The sequence below is a fragment of the Pelodiscus sinensis genome, chromosome 3, assembly GCF_049634645.1.
Source record: "Pelodiscus sinensis isolate JC-2024 chromosome 3, ASM4963464v1, whole genome shotgun sequence".
In the NCBI taxonomy this organism is placed as follows: domain Eukaryota; kingdom Metazoa; phylum Chordata; order Testudines; family Trionychidae; genus Pelodiscus; species Pelodiscus sinensis.
In genome coordinates this window covers 158,865,842-158,892,029 of record NC_134713.1, presented here as the reverse complement: position 1 = coordinate 158,892,029, position 26,188 = coordinate 158,865,842, and the positions used below count along the sequence as shown (strand labels likewise).

Here is a 26,188-nt window from a genome sequence, read left to right as displayed (position 1 = left end):
TTCAGGACTAGACCATCGGGGGGGGGGGAGGGGAGGTATCAGTGTTCCACTAACAAAGTGTCTCCATCTTGACTGCTTCTTACCCTGTGAATATTTTGAATCAGAGTCCTGTTCTCCAGTGATCATGGTCAGTGATGTCAATGGGAAATGCAGGTGTGTAACTGAGCACAAAACGGACCCAAGAGTACAAAACAGGTGCAGTTTTCCTTTAAGAGCTGTGTTGCACTCATCCCACATAAATAAAAGCTAATTGCACCAAAAGCAGGAAGGAAAGTTCCTTTCATCTCAGGCAAGGAGCACTGACGTGATAAACACCACTCCTGCCAGCTCATCTGACAACACATGTGCTCTGTTAATCACCTGCTTTCTGGGGATATGGCAGGTATATTTGCCTCCAGGTATTGTGATTCATTGTCTGGAACCAATATCTCTGCTTAAATGGTGGATTAACAATGATTTAAAAAATATTCATTGCAAAGTTGATTAGAAAGCACCATCAGCCGCCTGGCAGGGGATTTCAGTTATTGCAGCACGACAACGTTCTGTGACTGTCAGTTTTTCTGTGGAGGGTTGTATTGATGTGTCCATTTTCACAGTGGCTTAAAAGTACTCAAACCCAGGAAGCAGAGAGACTTATTTGTGTTAACGAATGAGTGGATTATTTGTTCTGTGAAGCATTTGTGATGTTTACAAGAAATCCACGAGATGACTAGGCTAACGGTTGGAAAGTACAGAACCATGAATCAGAAGACTCAAGTTCTATTCTGTCATTGAACTGCTGCGTGACCTTGGCCAAGTCACTTATACCTCTCTGTGCTTCAGTTTCTCCTTTTGCAAAATGGGAATACTTCTGGTGATCTGCCTCAGGAGGGCGGTTATGTGAATTAAGTCATTAATGGCTGAAAAGTGTTTTGGGATCTATAGATGTGCAAAACTCACTGTCATTTCCAGGCTATCAGCTATTATCTCTGGGTTATAAAAAACCCCCAAAGATGAACAACTACTCAAGTCTCATTCAGCTATAAATCCTATTGACATCTGAGGGCCAAAAGCTGAGAGGGGCTGGGAACTGCAGTTCCCAATGAAATTAATAGCACTTCTGGATTTGGCCAGATAGAAGCTTTTATTGAGAACAAACTACATTCTGGGGGTATGTCTACACTACCCTCCTAGTTCGAACTAGGAGGGTAATGTAGGCATACCGCACTTGCAAATGAAGCCCGGGATTTGAATTTCCCGGGCTTCATTTGCATAAGCGGGGAGCCGCCATTTTTAAAACCCCACTGGTTCGAACCCCGTGCAGCGCGGCTACACGGGGCTCGAACTAGGTAGTTTGGACTAGGCTTCCTATTCCGAACTACTGGTACACCTACCTGAAAGTAGGAATAAGAGATCCTCCGGAAAAGGGCTTTATTCCGGAGGATCGGGCCAGTCTAGACGCTTTTTTCCGGCTTTTCCCCAAGCCGGAAAAAAGCAGCGGACATGTTTATTTAAATCCCGCGGGGGATATTTAAATCCCCCGCGGATTTCCCTATTCTGACTTTCAAAATTAGCATGCCCCTTCCGAAGAAGGGGCCAGTGTAGACGTAGCCAGAGGCTATTGTTAGAATTTACATGGAATAAGAAAAGACCAAAAGAGAGAGCAGATATTTTGTACAGGGCCATTAAATAAAGAGGAGAAGCTTTGAGCTGGCTGGCTTGGTAGTACCATAGAATATTGGGAATAGCTCATTCACTTTATTTAATGGTTCTCCCAATCTTTAAAGCAAACATTGGACTTTTATTGAACAAGAAAATTGTGACAGTATAAACACTGCTAGGCTACCGTAGATTAATAATAAATCATGTCCACCTGAAATTTACCCACCTCCTTTAGCAAAGGCTACTCCATAGGTTTGGGACAGAACTAGGAGGGGAAAAAAATCTGTTTTTTCCCCTCACAAATGACACCCATTGAAATAATCCTGATCATAACAAAAATTAGAAACCAGATTGCTTTAAAGATTGGGAGAATCACAGGATACAAATGGTTGGAAAGCTATTCAGAAAGACCCTTTTCTGACTTATTTGGAGATCAAAACTAACTTTAACTGCTCCACTCTCCCCATGTACCAGTACTGTACTTTCAAATCAGATTTTGTTTCTCAACTTGCTCGAGGATTAGTTAAAAAATATGGGAGTTCATGGTTATTAAAACAGTAACACATCAATTGTGTACCTAGCCAAATAGACAGAGGACAGATAGATGCTTTGGTATTGGCTACCTTTTATTACAGCAGTTTTCAAACTGTGGGTCAAGACCACAAAGTAGGTCATGACCCCATTTTAATGGGTCACCAGGACTGGTGTTAGACTTGCTGAAACTCAGGGCTGAATCCAAAGTCCAAGCCCCCCTGCCTGGGGCTGAAACCCTCAAGCTTTGGCATTCCTCATGGCACTGGGACTTGGGCTTTGGCTCCTTTGTCTGGGATGGTAGGGGTCAGGCTTCAGCCCTGCTTTCTGGGATCAAGTAGTAATTTTGATGATCACAAGAAGATCACAGTGCAATGAAGTTTGAGAAACACTGGTTTATTCAATTCTCCAAGTACACTCACTAACAAAACAACCACCACCACCGCCAAACAGTACACTCATTCAATATTTTGGAATATTGACATTTAAGAGCTACGCCTGGACACTCAGTTTAATAAAATCTCTTGGATCAATATTGCAGATGGTGGAATGATGCATCATCCGGTTAAACAGAAAGCTCTGATGAACATATTCCTACGTAATGTCTTTTTAAACAAAAGACAACTGTTATAATGATTGTTTTGTCTCTGATAGTCACATGGTAAGAATTTGTGAACATGTTGAAACACTGTAAATAAATAGCTTTAAAAATCTATAAAAACTAGTCATAAAAAGTGAAAGTTGTATTTTTAATGGAAACTTGTGTGTAAGGGGATTGGATACAATGAAAGATTTAATGGAAAAGCAACTTTTTTTGTTTGATTTTTTTCAATTAAATATCCAGCTCCCCCTTCAAACCATTACTATGTAGAACAGCCCAGTGGTTTGTCATGGCCGATATGCTTCCTCCAGCAATGGCCTGTTCTTCATGTTTTTTGTGGGGAGGGAGAGACCAATATCATGCTGATGGAACAACAAATTCTGTTAAGCCTCCTCACTCCACCCAGGGCACTCATGTGCTGGCATAGCATGACTGTGGTATATTTATGACTACGTCCAAGTTCTTCATTGCCATTGATTTTACATCTATGTAAATCCACTTATGGAAGCCAATTTGCATGGCTGTGAGTGAGGGAAGAATCAGGGCAAGAAGAATCCCAGCAGAGCAAGCTCATTCACATGCTCGGTAAAGAAAAAAAAAAGCCTCCTTCTGCTTTTACATTTGCCACCAGTCACTTTCATTGAGTGTCCCATTGCTCTAGTATTAATGGGGCTGGATGAGAGAGAGAATGAACAATCAATTTTACTCCCCAATTTGTTATTTTGTATACCTGTCTCATGCTACCATTTCCTCTCCCGCGGTTGTTATTTATAGGCAAGCCACTACCCTCTTTGCTTTGTGTTTATAACCTTATATTTATATGAATACATATTTCATGCTAAACCACAAACTTTTATTGACTGTGTAAAGTGTGGGACAAATTATAAGACCCTTAATCAGTGTTCACTCCTCATGCAGGAGTTTGCCTCTCTATAGCACCTTTTTACTCCATTGTGGAGTGCAATGGGGTCAGCACTCCCCTCATATGAGCGTTTCTGTATGGCTGAGCGCAGGTTCCTGCATTGCCTCAGTTTTAAAACCCTTTTAGCTACTCAACCCTCTGGCCAAGTTGCACGCTGTGTGATCACAAACCCCTTCTGGGATACTTCTCAAATAGAGGCCGATCCCAGTACCGTCTGTAAAGTCACTCTCACTGTTATGCCATTCCCTTGGTTTGTGAGTGGTGCCTCCAGGACTCTCCCTCCTGGAGAAAACTCCTTTGCCCTTAGCTCAGGGTTTTACTTCCAAGTCCATTGGTCTCTCAACAGCTCTCCACTGGGAGTTGTCCCTGGTTCTGCCAGCCACCCATCCCTGACCTTCTCCCTTCAAGATCTGGGCCTCTAGATCTGCAGCTTCTTATATAGTTTCTCCTTCCCCTGATCAATTGGTATGCTTCTAGCCACACTAGCCACCTGGAGGACTTCCCTATGGCCCTTTCAGCCTTAGGGCCTAGCCCCATCACATGGGATTTCATGTGCCAGGCTTCATTCAAGGACTCTTCTCCTTCCTGTGTTTTTATGGCCATAAACCAGGAAGACCTATGACACAAGAACTAATCTCCAATATTCTAAACTAAGGCCCTTTCTGTGCTGGGATTTCAGCCATTGGTGAAGCTGCATCACTACAAATCCCTGGGCTACCCCTGCAGTACACACCGGGGCCAGCAGTGCATAGGGTACCTTTCACTACTCACCACAGCATGGTGGGCAGCTATACATTAGTGAAAAGCTCTGGTATGGTGCGCCTATACTGCACCCTAGCTCCAAATTACAAAATTAACTCAAAATATGCTACACAATTAGCATAGCTCAAATTATGTATTTTGACTTAATTTTGAAATATCTTATTTTGTAATTTGGCGCTGTCTACACAGGAACGAGGTTTATAGGGATGTTGGAATAGAGTGCCCGTTATATTTCGAAATACTGGGCTTTTTTCAAAGATGCAGAATAGCTATTCCACATACTGGAAGTATCCCAAAATAGTGCCGCAATGTAGATGTACCTGCAGAAGGGAGGAGGCAGGAAAAGTTTTCAGCAGCAGGGAGGCAGCAGTGTAGAATGGGAGGCATGGCTTGGGTAAGTAGAGAGACCGCAGGGTGTGTGCTCAGAGGCACACTTCAGGCTTGTCTTTACTTTACGGCTACGTCTAGACTGGCATGATTTTCTGGAAATGCTTTTAACGGAAAAGTTTTCTGTTAAAAGCATTTTCGGAAAAGAGCGTCTAGATTGGCACAGACGTGGCCAATCTAGACGTGCTTTTCCGCAAAAAAGCCCCAATCGCTATTTTCGCAATCAAGGCTTTTTTGCAGAAAACAAATCTGAGCTGTCTACACTGGCCCTTTTGTGCAAAACTTTTGCGCAAAAGGGACTTTTGCCCGAATGGGAGCAGCATAGTATTTCCGCAAAAAGCACTGATTTCTTACAATAGGAAGTCAGTGCTTTTGCAGAAATTCAAGAGGCTAGTGTAGACAGCAGGCAAGTTTTTCCGGAAAAGCGGCTGATTTTCCGGAATAACTGGCCAGTCTAGACACAGCCTACTTGTGTAAACTGTGCCTCACTGGCTACGCTGCTATTTATCGCCAGGCAGGGGCAGGAAAGGGGGACTGGGAAGTACTTCCACTGTGTAAGTATTTCTTACAAAAGAAGCATATGGCATAGCTGTACCTCAGCACAGACGGTATTTACTCCACTGCAGTGCAAGCTACCTTGCACCACTATCTGAAAACCCAGGGCACACAACAAACTGTAAATTCTCAGAACCCAAGACCAAAGGGACCAGCTATCAACTGCATGAAGCCCTATAACGTTGGCAAATACATTAACTCATGTCCGTGCTGTGCCAATGAAAAGAAGCAGTGTGTGTGTGTTGGCTTTGATTTTCCAGACTGTGGGTACATGCTCATGTATTACTCAGTCCAGCTGCAAGTCCAGTTCCTCTCTCTCATTATTGTGGAGGTTTTTTTTGTTCTTTGTCTTTCATGTGCAACAGGGTGTTTCAGGTTATATACATGAGCAATTTCAGATAAGTTCAAATGCTGGATTCTTTTGCTCTTAAAATCATATGGTAGCTTTTGATAATACAGTACAGTACTACTTTCTATGTACTCTCAGTACTTAGATACTAGAATGACTGATATCATGTCTATGACATTAAATATGTAAGTAGAGCAACAAACCAAACAGCTTGGGTCCCATGCATAAAAAGAGAATGGAAGATCAGGGTAGAAAACAGTATACGGCCCTTAGTCAACATTCCTGATCCTCCTCTCACCCATTTAATCTCATTCTGGTTTTTTCTGGTTACTATTATTTACAATGGATGAAGAAAACTCATCAGCCTTCAGACCAAGATGTCAATACATTCTTCTTTACATACATTATATCACTGATTTCTTCACTGAAGGAAAAAAACCTCTATAACCCTTTATTCTATACAGCATTATGAATGCTATGTGCAGCGTCACAGTCAAACAGAGCTATCTGGAAAACAGTTTTCCCATCATGCAAGAATCTGAGATTTCAAAGCAATTTTCCCATCCTGCAGTGGGACGAAAAGTCAAATATTTGTAAATTTTGCAATATAAAATAATAGCCCCTGATATTTTAAGATTGGATCAATTGAAACATTCCCCCTCCCCTTTTTTGTTTTTGTGTTGTTGTTTTTTTTTACTACAAGTTCAATTTCTAAAGAAAAAGGGTTCTCAAACCAAAAAACGGAACCTTTTAAAGCTGGCAAAAGGCACATTTTGACAATTATGAAACTTTTTCATTTTTTCCCGAAAACCAGGAATTTGTCAAAAACCAATTCTGCTGTGAACAGTTTTGATTTCAACAAATCAGCATTTTCCAATTAGAAAAATTTAGTGAAAAATTCCCAACCAGCTTTTCTTAGAAACTGGTCTAAGCAGCAGTGTGTGTATGTGGAACTGGGTTGTATTGAAATTAGGTCATTCCCCAGTATTTTCACAAGGGAGGTGTGGTGTTAATGGTCTACCTGGGTAGGAGGGCGGGGGAGTGACAGCTTCCACAGGCCCCAAGCAAGGTGTGAGAGGCCCGCCTACATGCCTCTGGAAAGGTCAGGGCCTCAGGCAGAAGGGGCAAGACAGGGCAGCCAGCCCTCAAAGCGCACAACTTGGCACTGTAGCAAGGATTTAAAAGGACTAAGGCTCCAGCCACAGTAGCAGCAGTGGCTAGGAGCTCTAGGCCCCTTTTAGTTGCCAGGCCCCGGTGAACTGCCCCCTTTCCCTCTCCTCCCCCAGTCAGTGGGTCTGGGTCCACCAGCAAAGGTTTTGCAAGTAGGTTAATTTAGCAAAGAAATGAAAAAAATGAAAGTCCATGCTGGGGTCTTGGGAAGTTGTCGGGGATTTTATGACTGGCCATTTTAAAATCAGGACTGGTACTTTTCCTAAAACATATGCCCCAGTTCAAACACAAATTGCTTCAGAGCAGTTCTGCAGCCTATGTTACTGGGGGTCTGACTAGATCAGTGATACACAGACCTCAGCAGTTCAGGAGCCAAATTAATGATCAACATTACCCAAAAGAGCCACAGAAGTGTGAATTACTTTTGTTTCACTTACCACCATTCAGAAGTGGTATACCTAGACTTTAGTAAAGCATTCAATAGGGTCTCATATAACCTTATCAATAAACTAGGCAAATACAACTTTGATGGGGCTACTGTAACAGTGCATAACGCTGGATAACAGTGAGTAGTAGACTCAGAGAGTAGTTATTAATGGTTCATACTCATTCTGGAAGGGCATAAAAAGTGGGGTTCTGCAGGGATCTGTTTTGCAACCGATTCTGTTCAATATCTTCAACGATTTAGATGATGGCATAGAGAGTTTGCTTATTAAGTTTGCAGATTATACCAAGCTGGGAGCAGATCGCAACTGCTTTGAAGGATAGGGTCATAATTCAAAATTATCTGGATGAAGTTTAATAAGGACAAATGTAAAGTACTGCACTTAGGAAGGAACAATCCATTTCACGCCTACAGAATGGGAAGTGACTGTCTAGGAAGGAATACTGCAGAAAAGGATCTAGGGGTCATAGTGGACCACAAGCTAAATATGAGTCAACAGTGTGACACTGTTTCAAAAAAAGTAAACATGATTCTGGGATGCATTAACAGGAAGGTTGTGAGCAAGACACGAGAAGTCATTCCGCTCTATTCTGCACTGATTAGGTCTTAATTGGAGTATTATGTCCAGTTCTGGGCACCACATTTCAAGAAAGATGTGGAGAAATTGGAGAAGGCCCAGAGAAGAGCAACAAAAATTATTTAAGATCTGGAAAAGATGAGCTATGAGGGAAGGCTGAAGGAATTGGGCTTGTTTAGTTTGGAAAAGAGAAGACTGAGAGGGAATATGATAACAGTTTTCAGGTATTTAAAAACTGGGAGGAGGTAGAAAAATTGTTCTCCTTGGCCTCTGAGAATAGGACAAGAAGCAATGGGTTTAGATTGGACATTAGGGAAAACTCCCTACCTGTGAGGGTGGTGAAACACTGGAATAAATTGCTTGGGGGTGGGGAGGCGGGGAGTTGTGGAATATCCATCACTGGAGATATTTAAGAACAGGTTGGATAGATATCTAACAGGAATGATATAGACCATGGGTTCCCAAACTGGGGGGTGTACCCGCCCTGGGCGGGGGGGCGTGAAGAAATTCCAGAGGGGGCACGAGGTGACTCAGCCCCTCCCCCCCATCAAGCTTTGCTGACTCCTAATTTGAATTACCGTTATTCCTTCTGCAAGGAGGTTTAACGGTAGTTTGAATTAGGAGCTTTAATTCGAACTACCTAGTTCATGCCACGTGTAGCCTCAGGCAGGTAGTTCAAACTATGGGGCATTTAAAAATGGCGGCGCCCAGGAACATGCAACTAAAGCCCGGGATATTTAAATCCCAGGCTTCATTTGCAAGTTCGAATGCCTACATTAACCACCCAAGTTCGTACTAAGGTGGCAGTGTAGACATACCCTCATAGTGAACGCACAACAGAGGAACAGATCTTTGAATCACTGTGGGAATAAGCCAGGTAAAAATGGCTTTTACAGGACATTGGAACAGAGCTGGGAGTCTGCATATGGCTCTCTCTATCTGTATTTTAATACCATGTCTGCCACTGGAGAATCAGTGCACCCTAAGAGGCTTTGTTTATTGCAAGAGGCACAATTCTGTGTGCGTGCATGAGAGAGAAAGAGATGCTTTCCCTCTCTGTACTGAAAACCAAGCAATTACTCTCCAACCCCTGAATTTCAATTACCGTCTTCATAATAGCGTACTAAAACCAACCCCCCATAGCCATTAGCCGAGGAATCAAACTGTAATGAGTTTGACCGGAGGTGTGTTCCTGTGAGTGACAGGGAATGGTATTGAGGAGGAAATACAGCAGTGTGTGATGGATCAGATTCCAGGAACAAAGAATTGCCTTCCTGCTCTCTGATAGAGCTTTCTGCTCCCTTTAATCTAATAGCAAAGCAGTGGAGCTGTTCCTGTCAACTACGAGCAGGGGAGAACACTACAGCTTAACTCACGAAAGGCACCAAGGCTGTGGTTTTATACTGACCAGATGGACTTCCACTTTGCTGCAAGGAGGGAGAGAGCAAGAGGGAGCAAGAGGAAGCAACAACACTGTCACATATAGAAACTGGAAATGGTTTAATCTAAATTCCTGCATCTGTAATCTCCTTGGGACTGCGTTGCCTATTATTTGAGTACTGTACCTAACACAATAACATTTTGATCCCCGACCAGGGCCTCTAGGAGCTACTTTAATATAAAATAATAGTAAACAACTACTTCATGTCAAAATGATACATGACTAAAAACATTTTTATTGTGTTTTAACAACTGTGTATAGAAAAAAAACCCCACAGTGCGGTCACAGAGCTGTTAATCTTTAATTGTTTCATAGAAACAAAACTAGCTTAATAAATCTCCGGGAGTTTGGTTAATGAGCATAGTTGTTATATGATTTGGGGGGGGGGGAGGGGGAGGGAGGAGAAACACACCAAGTGATCATAATTAAAAAAACGTTTCATTGGGATTTCTTTTTGTATGTTTGTTTTATTAAAATGTCTAGCTGATGAAAAGTGCCAGATTAGCAGCTGGTGGAGTCTGCTTTTCAGCCACAAAACAGGCATACTAAGTGTTTTCCCCTCTAACTCCCTCAAGATGCAGCATGAAAACATGACTAAGGGAAAGTGGACAGTTCGTTCTTCATAGCCTGGTCACTTGGGATATGTCTACACAGCAAAGTTATTTGGAAATAACAGCCATTATTTTGAAATAACTTCACTAGTGTCTACACAAGCCAACCGCTATTTCAAAATTAATTCAAAATAGCAGAGGGCTTATTTAGAAATTGGTAAACCTCATTCAACCGGCTGAACGCCCCCTCCACCATGATGTGGGCCCTGTTGAGGTTGGCATTAAAGGCCTGCTGGGAGGGGTTGAGGTGTCCCATGTAGGGCTTCATCAGCCACGGTTGTAGGGGATAGGCCGCATCCCCCACCAGGGACACAGGCATGTCCACGTCCCCGACCCTGATGCGGCAGTCGGGGAAGAAAGTCCCGGCGTGCAGCCTTTGGCACATGGAGGAGCTGCGGTACACCCGTGCATCATGTGCTTTGCTGGACCAGCCCACGTTAATGTCCACTAACTGGTCCCGGTGGTCAGACACGGCCTGCAGGATGACTGAGAAGCTTCCCTTCTGGTTTATGTACAGGGAGGCCTGGTGGTCCGGGGCACAGATGGGGATGTGTGTCCCGTCGATTGACCCCCCCTGCAGTTGGGGAAGCCCAGGGTGCCAAACCGCTCGATCACTGCATCCACATCAGTGAGGCGGATGACTCTGTGGAGCAGCACTCTCTTGATGGCCTTGACCACCTGCAGAAGGACACAAAACCAAGAGTCACTGGGGTGCCAGGGTGGTTGAGAATGCTCCTTCCCCGCCACTGCCGCATGCCCCCACTCCCGAGGAGGCCCCCCTCCCCCGCAATCCTGGCCACCGCGGGCAGTCCATATTGCGGGCGGGACAGAACAAACCCTCCCGGGGAGGGGAACTTGCACCACCTCCCACCCTTTTCCCTAGGGCATCCCCTCCTTGCACGCCCCCCCCCCCCCGACACAGTGGCCAGAGACTGCCATACCTGCATGAGCACTGCTCCGACGGTGGATCTCCCCACGCCGAACTGGTTCCCCATGGATTGGTAGCTATCCAGCATGGAGAGCTTCCAGAGGGCGATGGCCACACACTTCTGGAGGGGAATGGCGGGCCTCATGTGCGTGTCCTGTCACTGCAGATCAGGAGCGAGCCACTCACAGAGCTCCATGAAGGTGTCCTTCTTCATCCTAAAGTTCTGGTTCCATTGTTGGTCTCCCCAGAGCTCCAGGATGATGTGGTCCCACCAGCCACTGCTGGTGACCAAACGCCAGATGTGGCGGGGCATGCTGGTGTGCAGGAGTGGCAGCTGATCCTCCACATACCCCAGGAGGGTCCAGATGACAGTGTGGGAGTTGGGTTGCAGCAGATGATGCAAGGCAGCCTGCAGAATGCACAGCCAGGCTTGCAGCAACACATCCAAAAGAAGCATCAGAGTGGCAGGTCCGGCTCCATGGTGCAGAGTGCTGTCGTGTCCCAAGTGAGGGCAACCAGAGCATGCAGAGACAAAAATGCTTTGCTGTCCCTCAGAGAGGTAGGCAAGCAAGCAGGGAAACCGGAGAACCAGCTTTCCAGGGGGGTCCCTTTAAACACAGGCCTCTGCTAGCCTCAGGCAGCAGCCAGCCAAAGTAAATCCTGACTTGATGCCCTGCCGGAACTGGTTTCAGCTGGCCTTAAATGCGATTCAGCATCCAATCAGTGTGGATACAATATTTCAAAATAGCAAAACGCTATTTCAAAATGCATTTTGGGTGTAGACAAGTTATTTCGAATTATCTTATTTTGAAATAACACTGTAGTGTAGACGTACCCTTAATCTCTGCTAGAACTGACAACAAAGATAACCCTTGTGCTATTTCGTGATGATGCTGGGTTCTTCCCATTCATATGACACATCAGACCGCAATCAGATGTTAATGAGTTTGACACACGGGCAAGCTTCTAGCCAACATCTAGAGACTGGTGAATACAAGCTAAAGGCCTCTGGCTAACAGGCCCGGCCTATAGGCAAGGCAGTCGCTTTCGGCCCCACGGCTCTGTGCATTCAGGGCCCTGCACTGCCCAGCTCCTGGCCGGTTCAGCGTGCCCGCTTGGGTCCCGCATCCTCTTTGGCCAGGCCTGCTCACTAATATTGAGATTTTTGTTGAATTTACTTCAACCAGGCTTATGTTCCTCTTGAATTTGCTTCCCACAAAATCTCCAGACATGGATTCACTGGCTGTGTTCAGGCAGCTTTTGTGTTGACTTTCTATGACCCTGGTTGCAATTACATTTCCTGGCTGGGATGTCTGCAAACGCAACGACTTGTAAGCAAACACTGCAAAATATTCAGTGAGCCAATTCTGAATATGTAATTGTAACTAGCCACACCAGAAGTACAAGAGGATGAGATGCATTAAGACTTGCCACGCTCACTCAGACCAGTGGTCCTGTCTGAGATGGTTAGTAGCACATGCTTCAAAAACAAAAAAATTGCAAGAAACTCCATATGGACCATCCCAGAGGATTGTTTCTTCATAACCTCAGGTTGTTGGTTTAGACCCTGACCCATGTGGGGTGTAGTTCCCTGCAATTATGTTTAATATCACACAAATTTTAATGAGTTATACTCAGCTAATGAGGCAACTTTGAGAGCCAGATCAAGTAGGCCTCCAGGCCTTAGGTTCTCCATTCCTGATTTGTAGGCTGTCAGCAGAGTGTCATCCCCAGTTGCAGAACCTTATGTAAGGGGACTGTTACCCCTTACTAAAACTCTGTGGGAGTTTTTTGGTTTGCCAGCTCCCAGTTTCAGAAGGGGAAAGGTTCATGAGACTGACAGACCCCAGAGACAATGGAAAGCAGCCAACACTCCAGCTCAGCCTGATTGACAGATTGGAGAGGCCAGTGACGAAGGGGAGAGGCCAGGCCCCATCCTCCCTGTGAGCTGGGATTGTTCTGGCTCTCTCTGAGCAAACAGAGAGCTGAGAGACAGCCCAAGCAGTGCAAGCTGTGTGCTGAGGGGCAGTTTTTGCAGCAGCTGAGCCAGATACACACAACTCAAGGAGCGCAGACCCTGTGTTGAGCAGCAGACTGGCAGTGCTCAGAGAGCCAAAAGGAACAGAGAAGCAAGGCAAGAAGCTAGAGACTGGCCAAGCAGCTCAGCCTGCAGCTGGATGTGGTGAGCAGCGGGAAACTGCAAAGTGTGGGGAGAGGCTCTGGACTGGGAGAGGGGTCTGGCCACTTAGAGCTTGAGGCTGTGTGGTCACTGCCAGAGCAAGTGTGTCCAGCCTGCAGTCCTCCCCCCCCTCCGCAGCACATCCAAGGCCTCTAAGGGGCCTCTAAGGAAGAGACTGTGGACTGTCCTTACATTCTGCAGGCTGCTGTTTTGATGTCCCTGTGCTACAGAGAAGGGCTGTGTGTTCTCATTTAACCATTCTCATTTTTTCTTATTCTCTTCTCTTTAATCAGTTGGGCTACGTCTAGACTGGCCCCTTCTTTGGAAGAGGCATGCTAATTTCGAACTTTGGAATAGGGAAATCCGCGGGGGATTTAAATATCCCCCGCGGGATTTAAATAAACATGGCCGCCGCTTTTTTCCGGCTTGGGGAAAAGCCGGAAAAGAGCGTCCAGATTGGCGCGATCCTCCGGAATAAAGCCCTTTTCCGGAGGATCTCTTATTCCTACTTGAAAGTAGGCATAAGAGATCCTCCGGAATAGGGCTTTATTCCGGAGGATCGCGCCAATCTGGACGCTCTTTTCCGGCTTTTCCCCAAGCCGGAAAAAAGCGGCGGCCATGTTTATTTAAATCCCGCGGGGGATATTTAAATCCCCCGCGGATTTCCCTATTCCAAAGTTCGAAATTAGCATGCCCCTTCCGAAGAAGGGGCCAGTCTAGACGTAGCCCTGATGTTTAATAAATTGTATTTGCTTTGAACCTTATGAAGTGATCACTGGGCCAAGAAGGCCTGCAGTGTAAAGAGAGCACCTCGGAGTGGGGACACCCTAACTCCTGCCCCTAGTGACTACAAGGTCGGGGATTAAGCCCCAGGAAACCTGGGCCCAGCCTTGTTGGGGTTTCAAGGTCTCTCCTACTCAGAAGAGTGGAGGGGGAGCCCTCAGGATCAGGGAGGCCGTGGGGTAAAGGATGTGGGAGCGGGGACTCAGATCCTTTTGCTGGTCCATTTCACCGGGGTGGTATAGAAGCCAGGAAAGTTCCCCACAATAGCAGGACCATTCCCCCGCTTACACTTACTTATTCATGCAGTTCTCTTTAACAAAAGCATAATGCCAAGGGTAGGTATGTTTCTTTTCCTGTTTGAGGGAAGTAGTAAGTTGAGGGTCAGTAACATGGAATCAGCAGGCCTAAATAGAGGCCTGTAACATGAAAACAGCAACAGGCCTGCAGTCTAGTGAGCAAGACTTTGGTTCAGTAACACAGGAGCCAAGAAAGAGGCCCTATTGATAATTGTGTGATTGTGTAAGTTAGGTCGAGCAGGGAAGGACACAGGGAGGCACTGGGTACAGACTGTAAGCTAAAGGGGAGTAGTGGAACATCTTAATAAGAAATGTCTTGGTACAAAGACTCCCCAAAAACTAATGCACATACTGACCTAGGTTCAGGACCGGGTCGGAATTGACAGCATGAAGGATAGTAAGTAAGCCCCCTTCCGTAAGGTGAGGGGTGGTAACTAGGCAACAGAGGGTGGTAACCTGGTACATAAAGAAGTGATGTAAGTTGTTTGTCCCTGTCTATAAAAGGACACCGCAGAGGGTGCTCTCCGGCTGACGTTTGGGGGGGGGGGGGGCGCACTAGGTGCCTGAATGGCAGGTGTCATTGCCTGAACTTACAGAACGCACAGTAGCTTAACTTTGACTAACTGCTGTTAATATCTGTTATACGGCAATGGGCCTGCCCGGTGTTGGTACCTTGTCAACGTGGGCCATAGTGCCCAGTGGTGTAACATTGTACTGATCTCTGTTACCAACTAGTAGAACTTCGCATTTGACAATAAACCTGCTCGATTGATTTCAAACTTTGCCTGCATCTGTCATTTCCGGGGCCTCTCTGAGATCTCCTGTGTTGACCCAAGTGCAGGGGAATCTAACACTCTAGATAAAGGGAGTACCGATTGTTACGCACACAGCCAAAAGTTTATCACCAACAGAGTAGAGGTCCTGTCAGGAGCGTGCCAGGACGACCCTGACCAGACAACGCTGACACTGACAGTTCAGACCACCGAAGGTACCGAGCTACAGAACACCGAGGTACAACAAGGGAGTCATTCCACTCCTACTCAGTGGCTGGCTAATCTTTCAGAAGAATCAGTTATACAGCAATAAGAGAATCTCTGCCAACTTGCTGGGATTTTAAAATGAAATTCGCTCTGCAGTTAGAAAGCAGAGCAATTGAAAGTTGGTGGTCTAAATGGATACACCCTCAGTAAAAGGCTATTCATTAGGCAACGTGGCACTGGATTTTCAGCTGTTCTAGCTGCACTAACTGCAGACTAGCAACAGGCTATGCTTTGTTTAGTCAAACACAAGTTAATGGGCTCAGTGCAGTGGTAATTGGGTGAAAGTTAAGTGTGTGACATATGGGAGGCATGGGATATACTAGATCTTCTGATCCTGTCCAGCCTTCAACTCTACAAAATTATACAAGTCATGCTGCAAAGGATTTCACACTCAGCTGTGCAATGGAACTCAGGACCTGCTCCAAGACTTGATCCAATATCCACTAACATCAAGGGGTGGTGGAGCAGGCCTCAAAAGCAAAAGGCCTCCACCTTCATTAGCAGTATTAGGACTTGCAGACAGTGTAGAACAGAGGCTGAAGAGAGACGGTCACATAGGCTGGCCTGGGCCTGATGTGCTGCCCAATAGATTGCAAGTCTGCAAATAGAGTACATTGCGACCTACCCCTTTTAAGCACACACTGTGGTAAATATCGATCCCTTGGGGTCACTAGAATAGCTCTCAACTTCCTGTCAAACAACTTGCCCAGGGTATTAGGCAGTCCTAGCTACTTTTCTTAACTCCATTTGGAGGGCCACGCAGATCTCTTCAAAATCCATCTAGTGAATACGCTGAAGCCTCGTGGGTTTGAAAAAGCCACTAAGTGAATGCAACAACAACTTTCAGTAGCTGTCTTACACCCGGAGGGAAAACTTAATCTTAACAAAAGCCGCTGTGCTTCTCTTTCCCAGCACAGTTTAGGTCCCTCACCCACTCTTTGACCCCGCCCGCTCTTTCCTCAAGAGCCAGCCAATGACCCTTCAGATTGAAATCCTCCCCACGCAAATTCCAGTTGAACATTGTGGGTGGAGCTTCTGCCCAAGCAGTGCAGGGCTCTGGGCACCACATGGCACCTGTTCTTTTTGATCTTTATCCCCCACCACACAAGTTCACGGCATGTCCCACAACACCTCCTAACACACACTTGCAAGTTAACCTAGTCCTTGCTCCACAGCTCGTTCCCAGAAAATGATCAAACACAAAAAACTTGAGGGAGCGCAATGAAACTTCAGACGCCTGCCTGGATTTTTCAGCTCCCTTCCTAAAGTGTGGCAGTGGCATGGGCTATCAAAAGGCAAATCCCAGCAGCAGGGGAGTTAATTTTGGGCTGGATGGTGATTCTGTGTCCTTCATGCTCTGCAAGCCAGGTCTTACTCCCCAATCAGTTCCACATCCTAGGTGGTTTTTAGGCTGGCTAGCAGAACACACAGTAAAGCTGTGAGTCATGGCTGAACAGCAACAGTAAAGCAATGCTTCTGGACATGCCCTGTGTGCTCTCTTCCTTGGCAGATCTCTGCTCTCTTGTGGGGTAGATTGCAGGGCCCTGAACGGTTGGGAAACTGCAGCTGAGGAAACATTGGTCTCCTCCAGCAAAGCCCTTCTAAGGCCCTTCCTTGTCAGGAGTTACCCTGACCCTGAAAATGCCCAGGGAAAAGCCAGTGTTCAGGTTTTCCAATTTTCTGGCAAATATTGGCTTTTTTGGAATCCTGGAATTCTTGGATGGCCCCATGCCGAGGGGCCGGGGAGAGGTCGGGCATGGAAGGCTTCACTCTATGAGCACCAGGCACCCTTCCCTCCCTCACTCACTGAGCCTCTTGAGTACTGGGCACCCTTCTCTCTTGAGAAAAACGTAAAATATTGACACTGAAAATAAAGAGACTTAGCACGACCTACGTTTCTCTGCCACTCGCTCTCCCCTGCCGGTCCCGTCTTCGCCGCCCACTTCCACTTCTGATCCTTGCCTCCCCTAAGAGTTAAGGGAACTCGAGCCTCTCACAGGTTTGTTGGCTCAGAAAGTATTTTTCCACCAGGCAAATGTATCCTCCCCTCTGTTTATCCGAGCTCACATTTTTAGCCAACACCCTCCTGCCAGCTAAAGAGAAGATAGCAGTTTTTAGAAGTCATCAGCACTTCCAGGGCCCAGCCCAAAGGGGCCATTCAAGACTTATGGCAGGCAGGGAAGCCAGGGTTTCCCTCTCTCCCCAGCACCTACAAATCCTGGTAGTGGGGTGTCAGTCCCTAGGGAGCCGGGCTGTAATTGGACACCTACCTGTGAACGTCAATTATGATGCATCATGTCATATTGGGACGCTGGACAGCAGCATCATGTTTTATAATGTGATTTAGGTGCAGGCCTGACAGTGTGCACTCCCGTGTACGCATGCACACACAAGAAACACGCATACTGTGTGAGCATGTGCGACAGAGTATGTGCAAGAGAGAGTTTGCATCCATGAAGGGAAAGTATACTGCAGTTTTCAATTCCTTCTTATGCTTCAAAGCAAGCCTGACAACTCCCCCTCCCGAGCACACTCCAAGTTCCCCTTACTTGTTCCCATGCAGACCTACTTAAAATGGAAAGAACCCTCCACTCAGTCTCAGGGGACTGCTCCATGCCAGCAGAAATGTTTGACAGTGGATATGAAATGTACAGTCACCCATATTCTAATCAGCTGGGCTCTGTTTTGCTGGTTTTTTGTTTTCTGCACTTCTTCCCCTGCGCCAGGGGAGTTCTGCTGGGCTCCTCAGCAAATAACTCATGCTGCAGTCAGTGCATGTCACAGACAGAGTGTTTTCAGTAGGGTTTGGTGTAATTGCCTGCATTTATCACTTTAATAGCCTAATGAAGGTGAGATGTAATTAGAAAGGGTGTCAACTGGAGTATAGAGTTTGTTTTACAATTATCTATTCAGCGGGTACCCGCTGGCGTGGAACAGCACCTTTTAAAAAGCTAGTAATACGTGGCATAATTGTTCATCATTGGATGGCTTAAATGCCCCAACCCCTGTTTCGTAATTGCTGACTTTCTTCCTAAACACTTCAAAACAAAAATATGCAAAGAATGAGCCTCTCCCAAGGCAGTTTTCCAGTACCATAGCCTAGGTTCAGACCCATGCATTGAAGCCTTGCTAGTGCCACCCTATCATCACTCCCACTGGACCACTGATCAGCAGTGATGTTGCCTGAATGACTTTTGTCTGGGTAAGCAAACTTAAGTGATTGGAACCAAAGCAATAAACTCCCACTGGAGTGATCGCTAGCATAAGGAAATCACCAACCCTGCACGTACAGCCTCATCACAGCAACAGAGCTTGACGTTGAAAATTAGAAAAGCGTTGGCGTGGGTGCGTCTTTTAAAAAAAAGATTTTAAATAACTTTTAGCATCCACGGTGAAATCAGCTCTAGACAGCCAGCTGGGTTTCTGAATGTTACTTAAGAAATAGTGTCAGTGGAATAAAGAACATTGCCAGTGGATAATGATCTCCTGCTGCTACTAAATGCCAAGGTTTGTTGCCTCATGGATATTGTGCAGTAGTGTCATGATTGTTGACAGTGCTGTTATTAGATAGGTGTGTGCTGATTGGGCAAGAGGAGAAAGAGATTCAGACTAAACGTTTTAGCCAATTGGAAACCAGCTGATCCATTAAAAAAAGCCACTTAAAAATTACCCTATTGAAGGAAATAAGTTGGTTTATTTACATTGTTTTAAGTTATGAAATCTCAGCACTAACTAGATTATTGGAAGGTTGATTATTTCAACACACTTGAGTTCATTCTTCTGCAGAAAGGAGGTGCTGCATCCTTCGTGAATATATCTTGCTCCAAACACTTGTTGCTGGGTATTCTGGCACCAGGATCGATAATCTGGTGGGGTGACATTATCTAACACAGCGTTTCATTCATTGCAAAAAACCTGAGCAGGTTGCAATGCTGGGCTTGAAAATGTTAACTCCTAGTACCAATGCCAGAAGAGTCAAGGCCTGTAGCCATAATATCAGGGCTAAGTTCAACCTAACTGAGAGGAGAGGCACCTCAAGAAAGTTGTGGATGCTTGTGCCAGGGCTAATTTTGGCCTCTCGTACTGCAATCCCATCAGCTCTCGCTAAATCAAGGCCAGATACTGCAGTCAGATCTTCATGCACCCACCCACATGGATCCAGTTGCGAGTTCAGACGTGGGTTAGAAGATAATAGATTTCCAAAGAGCACCTATGTGGTATAGGAAAGGAGGCAGTGATGCATCACATTTCTCTCTGAGACACCACTCAGCCAGAGTCTCAGCAAGTCATCTTAGTGGCTAGAACACCAGTCCACACTCCTGATCAACTATGATCATGAAAAGTCTTGTTCTCATGAGAACAAGACTTGTTCTCATCAGCTACGCCTGCTGTCCCAGACACATTAATGGGTGCATCTAGGCTGGCAAGATTTTGCGCAAAAGCTCATGCTTTTGCGCAAAATCTTGCCAGCTGTCCAAACTGGCCGCGAGAATATGCGCAAGAACACTGACGATCTAATGTAAGATTGTCAGTGTTCTTGCACAAGAACTCTGATGCTCCCGCTCGGGAAAAAGCCCTCTTGTGCAAGAGGGCCAGTGTAGACAGGGACAGGATTTTTTTGCGTAAGAAAACCCCGCTGGCGAAAATGGCCACCGGAGCTTTCTTGAGCAAAACCGCATCTATAGTGGGCACAGATCCTTTAGAGCAAAAGCAAATCTTTTGCGCAAAGGCACTTGCCAATATAGATGCTCTTTTGCGGAAATACTTTTAATGGAAAAACTTTTCCGTTAAAAGTATTTCCGCAAAATCATGCCAGTCTAGATGCAGCCATTCTGACTTAAGTACATCACATTCTGCTAATCAATTGTACTCCTACCCCACCTGTCCTAACTTCCTATGTGCTATGATTATAAGGTAGCTTGTGGGTACATGCAGTAGTCTCTCTGTTACATTTATGCAGCTGTTTGGAATCCTTAAGGACAAAAAAGCTCTATGTGCTGTGAACATAAGATCTTGGGACTCAGTTCTCTACCTCCCTGCATCTTGCATTGCCATTCATATCTGTGCAAAGGAGGAGTGAAATATGGCCAGATCAAATGATTGCATTTCACACCCACTTCACATGCACAGTGATCAGATGTATAAAGCAACACAAAATGGAGAATCAAGCTCACTTCTTATGTTTAATTGAACTCTGCTCCCTTGATAAGGTCTTTCATTATATGGGTACATTACAATGGACAATGGGATGAACCACTTGTTCATGTTACAGGTGCATGCATGTCTGTCTGGGGAATGGGAAACCATTGCCGCTGATGGACAGGGAGCTGATGACATGAGTGATTCTGTTTACTTGAACTGGAAGGCCATATAATGACAATGATGGTTTGAGAGAAAACCGTGTGAATAGTAATTGCAGCAATTAAATTGTAATGATACAATTAATGTAAAGATTATGCATGGCTCAACTCCAAGCAATCAAAGCGTGAGAGGTATTTATCATGCTTAGATGAAAATTATTCCTGTTGAAGCTCATATCAGTTCTGCTTTTACAACTTAACCCTGGGTAACCATTTACAAGAATTCTGGGAATTTTCTGTTATCACCAATGACTGACCAGGCTACCAGCGACAGGGAGGAAACACAGCATGATTGTGAACAGGGATGGACAAACTGGCCAATGAAAATGAGACCAGCCTGGGTAGAGTAAAATATTGTTATCCACTTCCAAAGCCTGCAAGAGTTGTTTTACCACATAACAACCAAATCCAACCTCGAATCCTTCCTGAAATCCATTTCAGGGCCAGTTAATCTGGCAATTTACTTCAGAATTTATGATGTAAAACTGGAGCCCAGCTCTGTGAACTAAATTGCTCAAGCTTACACAGTAATACTGGTGAAAGAGAGGAGGATAAAGGCCAGATCACCTGCTACCCATTTCATGGTTTAACCACAGTGAAAGCTGCTTTCTCCTCCCCAAAGTTGTTAAGTGAGAAAAATGCACTGAAAAACGTCCTAATTGATTGATATTGCTGTTCAGGTGGCATGGTACAGAATTCTTCATGCCTTGGCAGGCTACACATATTCCAATGGCCAGTGAAGAAGGGCCCCTGTTAAATCCTGCCCATTGTGTTTTCATTATATCTGCCCTGGCCCCGAGCCTTCTCTTAAAGGGGGTAGCTAAGTTCTCAAAAGCCAGGTAGCTAGTCATATTTCAAAAAATCTCCCAGCAGCTCTGCAGTGAAGACAGATAAAAATTATGGGCCTCATAGATCACACAAAGCAGGGACCTGTCAGTAGGAAAAGCTAGCTCTGATGGGCCAAGTCAATAGAGTGCTCCTGGATCCAGCCAGTCACATGGTAGGCATCATAACCGGGGAAACTGTGCATATTGTACAGAGCAAAACTCTCTCTTCTTTTCACCAATGTAAACCTGTGATGATGGGGGGGGGGGGGGGGGGGAGTGACGGACTCTCAGAGCTTTGATTAGGATCAGCATCCAGGTGTTGGCTGCTTTTGTGAACCATACACACATTTTGGATCTGAAAACTAGATTGAAATGTGAACAGAGCCCCCCTTTCCGCCCCTCACTTCAGGCCTGAAATGGTAATTATTCCCTATGCTGAATATGGGATACCTGGTAAAATTACTCTACTTCAATGAATGCATTGGCAATCAATCAGAACTCTGCAGTACAAACATTCAAATTAACATCAAGTCAATGGCCCCCCTGTTAAAAAGAAATACTGCATAGCTGGAGTTATTTTATTTACCTTATCTTTAAGGTTTGCATGGGGAGAGGTGACACACCCACATTCCCATATACCTCTCTCACACGGGGGAGGCGTAACTAACCAACCTTCCCTACCCAGTGCTCTTCACCCTCCATGCCTCACTGAGCCCCCAGGGTGGGCCCACCTCTTCTGGTATCTGGTACCACATCCTATTATGCAAAAGGGTCAATGGCCCCTTCCTCCAGATTTTTGGCAGGATTCTCACAAGCAAGTAGCCAGCAGCAGCCTTTCAGCACTTTGCAGGAAGGAAGAGATGGAAGCTGCTTCAGCCAAAGGATGTGAAGGGGGTGGGGATGGCCTGGCCCATGTTTTTCCAGAGTTCATCTCTTCCCTCCTTTCTCTTCCCCTTCCTCCCGTCCCTACCTCCCCTCCCCCCGCACTCCCCTGTGGCTCGAAGCAGTTTGTCCCTTCCTGCCCACATCACGTAGACAGGCAGCTAACACCTCCAAGCTGGTGCTGGCCACCAACATATGAAGCAGCAAGAGGGTGCTACACACCCTGCCTGAAGACCTGAAGGGACAGGGCACAAACAGGCTGGAAATGGCTTCCTCCCTGCCACTCCAGAGCTTAGCTGAGGGGCAGAGAAGCTTCCCTGTGCCAGCCCTATGTGGGGCTTTGGCACATGCAGGAATTGGCTCCTCCTGGCCAGTGCCCCAGGCCAGAGGGTCTTAAGCTTTCTCTGGGACCCAGCCCAGCCAGAGGCAGTGGGGGAAGGAAGGAGCCTGCCAGCCAGGCTGTTGGTGAGCTGAACGATGCAACCAGGGGCCGGTTCTCCACACGGTGCTGAAGTGGGACACGCTTCCGGGGGCTATGGAAGAGCAGTGGGCCTGTGGGCACGTGAAGGGGCTCAGCAGGGAGAGAGCAGTGAGAGGGAGAGCGTGTGCAGAGCTGCTGGTTGGGCAGCAGAGGGGACACGTAACCAGCCACCGCCTGCCTGCATTCACTAGCCATTGCAGCAAGTAGCCAGTGCTGGCTGGAAACAGAGCGGGGTGGGAGCCTGCTGACCAAGAGCTCCCCTGCAGCAGGGACTGCACTGACAGACCAGCAGGGGCAGTGGCCAGCCCAGCATGGTGCAGCTTTGCCCAACTACCAGCCTGGCACACCCACTCCACCATCAGCCTCACAATTTGCCCATTTTTTAAAGAATGTAGGGAGTCCTGCAGGAGGGCTTAACTATGGGACCATCCCTTTAAAAAGGGGCATCTGATCACCCTCATCTTAATGCAAAGATGGGTGAAAACAAAATGGCTGTTGAGTTCCTCCCTAGAGGCAGCTGCCTTTCAGTGATGGATCTTTGTATCCACCAGGCCAAATTCTGGCCTCAGATATTCCCCTGCAGCTACCAGTGTTCTGTCTAGCTGAGGCATTTTAACAGGCCTTTCATAGCTCATTAGGAACACAGAGTAGTAACATAGGAAATCTGCCCAAATCCTGCAAAGACAGCCATCCCTCAAAGCAACAGACCCCACTCTTGGTCCCATTTTCCCCACTCAGGCAGATCTTGGGATTTTGACCCTTACCTACTGTGGGCCAAATTCTGCTCAGATGTGTGTGCAACAGTTTCCACTGAAGATGGCCCAGGATTTGCAAGGCTGGCTGGGACCTATCAGGATTTTATATTAATTGTTGACTTCTGAAGGCAGGGTGGGTTGCACGTCTGGGAGGCCTGACACCTGCACAGTTTTGCAACAGGGAAAGGACAGAAAACCGAGGGCTGCATGACCAGGGCACCAGGGAAAGGAGGGCTCTTGTTCTGAAGGCTCCCTCAACAGGGGATGAAGTAGCCACAGGGAAGGAAGTTTAGGGTAGTGTTAGGCTAGGTCTAGACTACAGTCCTTTGTAGGAAAAAGCAACACAAATTGTGAAGCACAATTTGTGTAGCTTTTTCCGATTGCTTTTCCGGAAGAGGTTTTTCCACCATTTGGCCCCATCTCGATGGTATACAGGGCTCCCCAAAAGAGCACGTTTGCTCTCTCGCAAAAAAAAGCAGAAGAGCAAACGCATTCTCTGAAAAACATGCCAGTCTAGACATACCCTTAGACTTACACTATTAAACTCTGGAATTAGGCATTCAAGGATCTTTGTGGATCTGGATCTTGGAAGTCCCAGTTTTGGCTCCCTTGCAATCCACAAAACTCTCACTGAAAATTCACTCAGCACCTAAGTTTGCAGGACAGAAGTTCCCTCGGTGCCTACATTTCTGTCCTATAGCACATGCATTGCTGCCCCCTTCTAGGCATCTGGGCGCTCATCTCCTGCCTAAGTCAGGACCGATCCACCCGTTTACCTGCCTAATTGCATATGGGCTCTAATGGGCATGCTTAGAGGCTTCCTACTAGATCAGGCCTCATTCAAAAAGTGACAGTGGCAGCATTCAGCTTAATACTTCTAACCCAGGGATTAGAGTCAGTGGGGCTGACAGCTACCATGGGCCCCTGGACAAGGTGTGGAGGGGCCGTGGCTCCTTGTCTCCAGAAGAGCTGGGGCCTTGATGCAAGGGGTGGGGCCAGGAGCAGCCAGCCCTCAGCTCCCGTCGCGATTTAAAGGCCGATGCCACATTAGCAGCAGTGGCGGCTGAGAGCCTCAGATCTCTTTGAATCACCAGGGCTTACCACCCCCCCATTGGCAGGCCTGATTAAAATTCTTGCACAGGACGTGGGAAACCCAGCTTCAATTCTTGGCCTCGGTGCAGCCCTTTCCAAAAAGTCTCTGTTTTATCCAGAATCTTTTGTTCTTTTTCTTATGGAGTCACTGTGGGAATTGGCAAAGTGGTTTATGGGTCACTCCTGGGACCAAAATGTATGGGTTTGTTCCTGGATAGCGTCATTTTCAGTTTTATTTGGCTTTAGAAAGCCCATAGGTCCTGTTAAGTGAACCCTGTATTTGCCTTCATGGAAACAAGCAATATATTGGTAGTTCAGCTTTAAAAATGCACCTTGTTCAGCATCTAAGGAAGAATAATCGTTTTCTATTTAGACTGTGTAGTGTACTGCTTAATAATAAATACATTCCTGACATTGTTCACTGATAGCCTGCTTCTAATAAACCCCATGCTGATTCATGTGTTGGTTAGAGTGGGTAATTCATCTTCCTGGGCTGCTAAAACTTTAGCTGGGATTATAAAGACAACATGAATCAGATGTGTTAGCCTCTAAAATAAGCTATTTCCCCTGCTGGTTTGCTCATTTTCACACCATAACAAAATATTGGCCAGTTTACCCTTTGTTTTTTGGCTCCCATTATTAATTTGGTTAATAGCCATTCAATAAGGAAGGCATATCAGTGAGTGACCTATGTGATTTTTTTTGTAAAATATGAATCTTTCTCCTCCCTCCTGGATCTACCTGATATCAAGCTGCATCACATCACTGTTATTTAATAAAGAGCCTGCAGCTAAACTCTGACTCCACTGGGATAAATTGAGTGCTCTAATTTTACCCCTTGATTTGCGACTGAGTGCAGAGAAAAATCAGATTATCTTCAAATCTAATTATGGCTCCAATTGCTTTATGTACTGACTCACAAAAGTTTTCCTTGTGTCACGCCCATTAATACCCTCCAATAGTGTTCCCTCTAATATTTTATGTCCATGTGCAGAATGAATTTTGTTAGGAGCACCAATATGGAGATGATATGCAACACATTATCTCCATGTTGATGCACACAAAATTCATTCTGCCCATGGATGAACTGTGGCAGGGATAGGGCCAAGGGGTTCAGAGTGGGGGAGGGGGAGAGGCTCAGGTTGGGGGGGGATGAGGGCTCCAACTGTGAGTGTGGGCTCTGGAGTGGGGCTAAGGAGTTTGGGTACAGGAGGGGGTTCCAAGCTGGGCCCAAGGGGTTTAGAGTGCGGGAGCAGCCTCAGGGCAGGGGGTGGGGGTGGAAGTGCAGGGTCTAGGCTGTGGGAGAGGGCTCAGGGCTGGAGGGGTGTTCTAGGAGGGAGCTAGAGTGGTGGAGGGGGCTCATACCTGAGGAGGGGATAGAGGTGCAGGGTGCTTACATGGGGCAGCTCCCATTTGGTGGTTGGGGAAAACCAGGTGGCTCCATGCTGCCCCTGCACTCACCTACAGGCACCACTTCCTGCAACTCCCATTGGCCATGATTTCTGGCCAATGGGAGCTGACATGGCTCTAACTGGGGCATGGGGAGAGGAACCCAGTGTGCAGAGCCACCACC

The 26,188-nt window shown here is 46.3% G+C and overlaps 1 protein-coding gene across 1 annotated transcript in view; it reads right to left on the bottom strand.

Moving 5' to 3' along the window:
• CAPN13 (calpain 13) overlaps nucleotides 1-17,668 on the bottom strand; it is a 95,014-nt gene extending 77,346 nt beyond the window's left edge. The window contains exon 1 of the mRNA XM_075925332.1: nucleotides 17,113-17,668. The gene's annotated coding sequence lies outside the window, so the exon portion shown is untranslated. The remainder of the gene's footprint in view (nucleotides 1-17,112) is intronic.
• Between the last annotated feature and the right edge of the window lie 8,520 nt (nucleotides 17,669-26,188).